At 46.7% G+C, this 6,000-nt stretch overlaps 1 protein-coding gene across 1 annotated transcript in view; it reads right to left on the bottom strand.

Moving 5' to 3' along the window:
- Positions 1–5,778, bottom strand: part of LOC117045459 (galactosylgalactosylxylosylprotein 3-beta-glucuronosyltransferase 1-like) — a 49,427-nt gene extending 43,649 nt beyond the window's left edge. Inside the window, exon 1 of the mRNA XM_033146525.1 lies at positions 5,413–5,778. The gene's annotated coding sequence lies outside the window, so the exon portion shown is untranslated. The remainder of the gene's footprint in view (positions 1–5,412) is intronic.
- Positions 5,779–6,000: the final 222 nt, after the last annotated feature.

Raw genomic sequence — 6,000 nt, forward strand, 5'->3', positions numbered from 1 at the left:
TACAAGTTATTAAATGCTTTAACTAGTGCCCTCTCCTTTTTAACTCTATCTTACCAGGACTTTCCAAAATCTAGTACAGTGGTACCTCGACTTACGAATTACTCGATATACGAATTTTTTGACTTACAAATGAAAAAAGTGCCTGCAAGCCTACAAATTTTTCGACATCTGAAGGACGTCCGTTGGCGGTTTTAGATGGGGTTTACTCGACTTGCGAATTTTAGATGCGGTTTACTCGACTTATGAATTTTTTTGTTTCCAATGCATTCCTATGGAAAAATTGCTTTTTTCGACTTACGAATTTTTCGACCTACGAATGTGCATTCGGAACGGATTAAATTCATAAGTCGAGGTACCACTGTACAAATAATTATTGCCAAAGTCGACATGAAGAACACTTGCTTCTGTTTCTCCGCTGCGACACAACATTTCACGAATTTCAATACATTTTCTGATTCTTGGGGGTGAGAGGATGGAATAGTTTGCTTTATTAGCCAAAGTGAAGTGAGCTCATTAATAACACGTAGCACCTATAGAATGCACTTGAAGCCCATAACAATCATATTACATCAGCCCTGTAACACATTCCTCAAGTGTGTCTGTGCACACTTGTGTACGCTATGGGCACCAACCGAGTTTGGCCTTGGGAGAGACCTGAATGAGATCACAGTTCTGCCACTTACGTTACACAAATGCCACAGGATTTACAGAGCATCCCTCTTCCAAACAAAAATTCAGAATCACTGCATGCAAAATTCAGCGCCCCTTCTCCTCTTGCTCCAATGTCCGCTGTGTCCACCCTACGTGAGGTTTTTGTGCAAACGTGATATGCTGCTTCCCCTCACATCAAAGGTGGCTGCCTATTCCCCCCCCCCACCTTCAGCAATGCTCTCTCTAAAAGCACCTACAATCACACTTCTCTGGGCAACCATTGCTCAAAAAGTGGAAATGATTCATTAATGGATATTCAGCGCGTTGGTACTTTTGATTGGCTCTGGCATACAGCATGCTTTTAATTCAATATCAATAGACTTTCGAAACACACAATATAGAGTTTTAATTGCTGCAGGGTTCCCTCCTCCTCCTCCCACTGGCCTTTTATTCAGTGCAGAGTTAAGTGCACTGAAAGTGATGCTAAGAGGCTGCTGGTGTTCCTGAGAGACAAGCATGGCAATCACACTCTGTGTGCTTCTGACCCCCCTGCAGGGGGACTCACAGCTCTCGCTCAATGAACAGCGTTTAGGTACAGAGTGTGCCACATACATAGCCAATCCTATATTCAAGTTACGCCAGCTGCGTGAGGGTGGCAATCACTACTGAATTCCTGTTGCACAAGTGGGAAAAGGCATTTATGCTGGCAGGTGATCTGAGTTCTATGCAATTCCCGCTAGTTGCTGATCAGCGATTTGCTTCCAGATTCAACAGGAAGGTGCTGGTGTTAATCTTTTAAATCTCTTTACAGCTTGGGGCTTGGATTCCTTAGGAACCACCATTTTCTGTATGTTTTACACCTCATGACCCATCATCATCTGGGGACCTGTTCTAAATCCCTCCATCTCAGTAGCCAAGGGTTGGGATTTGTGTTGAGTGAAGTCAATCATGCCCTATCACGATACTGTGCTGGGTGATCACTGAAGATGCTGCGGCTTTTTTAAAAAGGCTTTTAGTTAATTGCATGCTTTCTGATGGGTCAGTTCTGTGTCATCTTTGTGCTGCTGGAATTTGTTAAACAGCTTGGATACTGCTAACTTTTTAATTTAAATGTCCATTGTTGTATTTCAGGGACTATGCTCGTTTCATTCTGGTTTTTTTTTTAAATTACAGTTTCTTGAATCTTTTTGGAGAAATTATAAGTGTGTGTGTGTGTGTAAATTTATACTGTGACTGCAATACTACTGCAAATCATGGAATCAGAATTGGAAGGGACCATAAGGGTCATCTAGGCCAACCCCCTTTTGCCCAACATGGGGCTCAAAGCCATGACCCCGAGATTAAGAGTCTCATGCTCTACTGACTGAGCTATCCAGGTCAAAACAAGCACAAACTTCACATTTAAGATATGGGGCTACATTGCTGTCTCCTCATGCCTAGACACACATGGTGAAATGTACGTGAAAACTCTGGCAATGGGAAACTTGGTGAAAAGCACTTAGGGCACTGCACTACCAATCAGGACTAACACTCCCTTCTCCCCACCTGCTGCGATCAATAATTATCTCCCAGCAGCTGTGAAAAACATGCATGCTAAATACAGCAGTGCAAGTAATGCTAGGTTGCCTAAGTTGAGTCCCTTGAAGAGGTTTGACTTTGGATGCAGATCCCTCCAGAAGCAAATGCAGCTCTTGCAGGGGTGACACTGGTTCCTGATCCTGCATCAGAGGACACAGCACATGTACGTAGCTCGGACTTGGAAGCTTCCTACATATAAGACACAGTTAGATGTGCATTCAGCTCATTCAAAGGTTGGTTACCCAGTCCTAACCTCAGCTTGCACCATCCTTTACTCTCAGGGTCCTGCTCCTCTCTCCCTCTGCTATACAATGGCCTACAACTTGCACCTCCAATACTTTCTGCAGTTCTAGTTCTATCGCCCACCTTGACTTGTAATGCTCCCTTCTTCTCTTGAGGCCAATTCACACATTACACAGCAAGAAATGAGCCAACAGAAAAGCCCTGGTCACAATCCCGTCTCATAGACCTAGCAAGCATCTCCAAACCCATGTTAGGTGCATTCACACTTTATCCTTTTAGGTGTGCCCCAAAACAAGTAATGTGTGAAGACACTCATGGCCTCTATAGCAGGAGTGCCCAACGTGGCATCCTTCAGATGTTGGCCTCCAACTTCCATCAGCCCCAGCCAGCATAGTCAGGGATCATGGGAGTTGGAGTCTGGCCACATTTGGAGGGGCACCATGTTGTCTACACCTGCTCTGTAGGTCAGGTCTGGGCATGACAGCCAAAATCTGCTTTGAACTGGCAGAGAGATTTTACTCTTCTTCTTCTTCTTCTTCTTCTTCTTCTTCTTCTTCTTCTTCTTCTTCTTCTTCTTCTTCTTCTTCCTCCTCCACAGCATGCCTCTTTTATATCCGCTGCCTGGCAAGAAGATTTCACAGGGCGAGAGCTGGGTAGTGGATGTGTTAAATTGTAACCCATGACACAAACGCTGTATCTCAGCGCAAAGTCAGACAGCCGGGCACCATGTTGAAAGGGGCATTTTCTCCATCTCCTTGTGTTGCTGGCAGGTTGTTTTTTTTTTTTTTTAAATCGGTGTGGCAGAATATACAGGAAGCTTTCCCTGCTGGTCACTTGAACTAAATTTATGGTCACCACTGGCGACCAGGCAGCCATATTTCTGAGCTCTTGTCTAGAGAAATCGGCCATTGCCAGTCACTCTCAAGCTACTTACTCCTCCACCTCTTCCAGTCTTTGGCCCCCATTCCTTGGCTCTGCATCTCCCCTTAATCCTGATTGCCATTTCAGTTCTATGCCCCCCCAGCTGTCCCCCAGCACCTTCCATCACTTTGTAATAGACTCAAATAAAATAGGTTGGCAGCCCCTCAACTTCCTCCGGGCACATCACGGTCCTGAATTTCAATAGCCACTTCAGGTTAGCTTGTTCAAAATGCAATTCTTCTCCCCGCTCAACCAGCCCACGGAAATACACAGGGCTGCAATGGCCTCTTCTCCACGGTCCCTGTGTGTGAGAGAGTATGCTAGATTGCTAAGGCTGTGTTGGACTGTAGCAGCAGATCTGGCTACACAAAAGAGCACGAAAGTCCTACACTTCATGCATCTCCCTGCTTTGGAGATATGATCCTTCACTTTCTCTTTGGACTGAGGGCAAGATTCATATTACCAAATTTGGATCAAAAACTGTCTCCCCTTGTTTTTAAAATCTATGTGGCAGGGAGATATTCATCAGATCTGTCTTATCTATCACTGCAACACCATGACAGAAGTTGCACCTGCACAACTTCCCCTTGGAATACAGATTTCCGAGGCACAAGAGCACCTTTCAGATATTAGTAGCCTGCCATTTATCCTCAGACATTGTAACTCGGCTCGGCATAGATGTGGGACGCCTGCCGTCCAGAGCACATCTATTAAACCTTTTCCTGTCTTACATCGGAACAGAACTTACACGACTGTAGATCTTCACTGCCATTGCATGCTCTGTACGTTGATTAATTTGGGCTGCATCTCATCAAGGGCTTTGCTGTGGGAGCTCTTTAATGTCACAGCTCAGCGCAGGAACACGTCGATCCCCATGAGCGAACCCCGAGTGCTCACCTCTCGCCAATGTGCAACTACAATTTGCCCAGGGTCCCTCCTGTACCTGATTATGGCTTCCAAGTCAGAGAGTCAGGATGCTGAGCTCATGCCTCTCATTTGGGTAATTAGACCTTGTTTGCACCTGAGTGGTTTAGAGTGGCAGGGAAAGTGAAGCTGTTACCCTCATCAGATTCATCCTCCCCTAAACAATAATTACATCCTAGAAAAGGAAGAAGATGCATCCTAAATAGAAACAGGCACGGCAAGGGCAAAGGAGGAAAAAAAGAGAGAATATTTTCTTCCACGTAACGTTCTAAAAGTGGTCCAATCTTCTGAATCTTGGATTAATGCATCTTGCCAAGTTGTCAGACTTTTTTTTTTTAACATCCTGGAACCTTTTTCTTTTGTTAAAGTACCGCGACTCCCCCTCCCCCCCTTTTCTGTGTGTGACTCCTTTTGTTTAATCCAAACAAAAGAGGAAGATTTGATTGGGAATTGGAGAATGCAGTGGGTTCTTGCATGCCCATCTCTGCCGCTGCTTTTTAATCCTTAGGTGAGCAGGCTCCCCGGCAATTTGCAACAGCACATCTATTCCCCCCCCCCTTTTTCCAAACGTAGTTAAACACAGGTGACATTTCAGGTAAAGATGATGGGAGGGTTAAATAATGGATTGGATAATATCCTCTAGGATTCTTTCACCGGAGCATTAAATATGGGAGAGATGTAGAAAAATGCATTATTCCATCCCTGTAAAAACATTCCCACATCTCTCCGTCTCTCTTAAATCCATCAGATTTGCTGAGGATGAGAAAATATTCGTACCTAAGGAGAAGGGTGTTATGCGAGCCATTATATATCTTAAAATTCATGGCAATTGTTTGCTTCGCTTAGCATCTTTTAAAGTTAACTGTGTCCAGAAGAGACGGGACTCTCTTACAAAAAGTGGGCAATGTTGAAGGCTGTTTAGTCTTAAAACATTGTCCCCCGAGAGAAAGAGAGAGAGAGAGAGACTCTCCTGCCCCCCACTCAATATTTATTTATTTATTTTATTTAAAAGAAGAAGAAGAATACGGTGAAGACCTCTCTGTTTATGACACAGATCTATTCCTCTCCATGCGGGGTTTTTGTTTTGTTTTTTACCTGAGGAAATAAATGCGTCGGCTTGTTTCGCGGGTAAGTTGCGACGAGGATCTCCAAGATCACCCGGGCGAGGGTCTCCGGCGGGATCTCCCAGCGCTTAAAGGCGTCCGCGGCACCCCGCTCCAGGATGTGAAAGGAGGCGGGCAGGCGAGCAGACAAGCGTCCGTCCGGCTGCAAGGCTACAGGTCTGCCGGCTGCGGCTGCAGCACGTGCCCCAGTGGCGGCGGCGGCGGCGGCGTCTTGCGCGCGATCCAACTCCGGGCCGCCTCCTCCTCCTGGCCAAGCCTCCCGCCGACTGGAGCGCAGCCGCTTCGCCAGGCGCCCTTACAAAGCAGCGCCGCTCGGCTCACCTCGAAGCTTGCGGCTCTGGGTAGAAGGAGGCGAGGAGGAGGGTTTGCTTTTAAGGCCCCCTCGGCGGAGGAGACGCAGAGCAGCGGCCCAGATCCCGGCGCGCCACCTTAAGAGGAGGGGAAGCGGGCTGAGAGCGAGAAGGGCGACCCGGGAGGAAAACGGCACGCGCGCCTTGGTCCCGTCTGCTGCAGAAGGGCTCGCCCGCTCGGCAAGCAGGCAGGTTGGAAGAGCCTGTCT

Source organism: Lacerta agilis, chromosome 4 (assembly GCF_009819535.1).
Source record: "Lacerta agilis isolate rLacAgi1 chromosome 4, rLacAgi1.pri, whole genome shotgun sequence".
NCBI lineage: Eukaryota > Metazoa > Chordata > Lepidosauria > Squamata > Lacertidae > Lacerta > Lacerta agilis.